The following is a 525-nucleotide window of genomic DNA, read 5'->3' as shown; positions in this document are numbered from 1 at the left end:
CTCCCTCAATTTTGTCCTATAATTTTCAAATTTCTCCTAAAATTTTAACCCCCTCTGAGCTTCACAGAATTTGAGAGTTGGAGGGCACATCAGCAGCCAGCTCTCTAATTCAGTCCACACATGAAAGGAAGCCCTACTCTAACAGAGCCAACAACTGGTTATCTAATCACTGCTTGAAGAACTGACTCCCATTGAACTTGCAGTCCACTAAGCCCCCAAGTCCATTCCTACCCCCATTCAAGCCAAGGGCTTCAAAGAAAGGTAGGTTTCAGGTTACCCAAGTGACCAATATTTTGGGGAAAAGGAAGGATTAAGATCGCATTTGACCTGCCCATGGCAGGTTCCCAAAACACCTGTTTTGAGGGGAGGTACCAAAGCAGGCTCCAATCCAGGTTGGAGAACCCCTGGCCCCTGCCCAGGCTCAAGACTTCTAGGCCAGGAAATCCGGGGGGTGGGGTCTTCTGAGCCTTGCCACATCCCCAAGCCCCTTTAAGGGTCCTGGGCAGGAAGGCTGCCCCAGAGTAG

The sequence above is a fragment of the Phascolarctos cinereus genome, unplaced genomic scaffold, assembly GCF_003287225.1.
Source record: "Phascolarctos cinereus isolate Bilbo 61053 unplaced genomic scaffold, phaCin_HiC Scaffold_726;HRSCAF=1367, whole genome shotgun sequence".
Lineage (NCBI taxonomy): Eukaryota > Metazoa > Chordata > Mammalia > Diprotodontia > Phascolarctidae > Phascolarctos > Phascolarctos cinereus.
Note: the sequence above shows the minus strand (reverse complement) of the source record.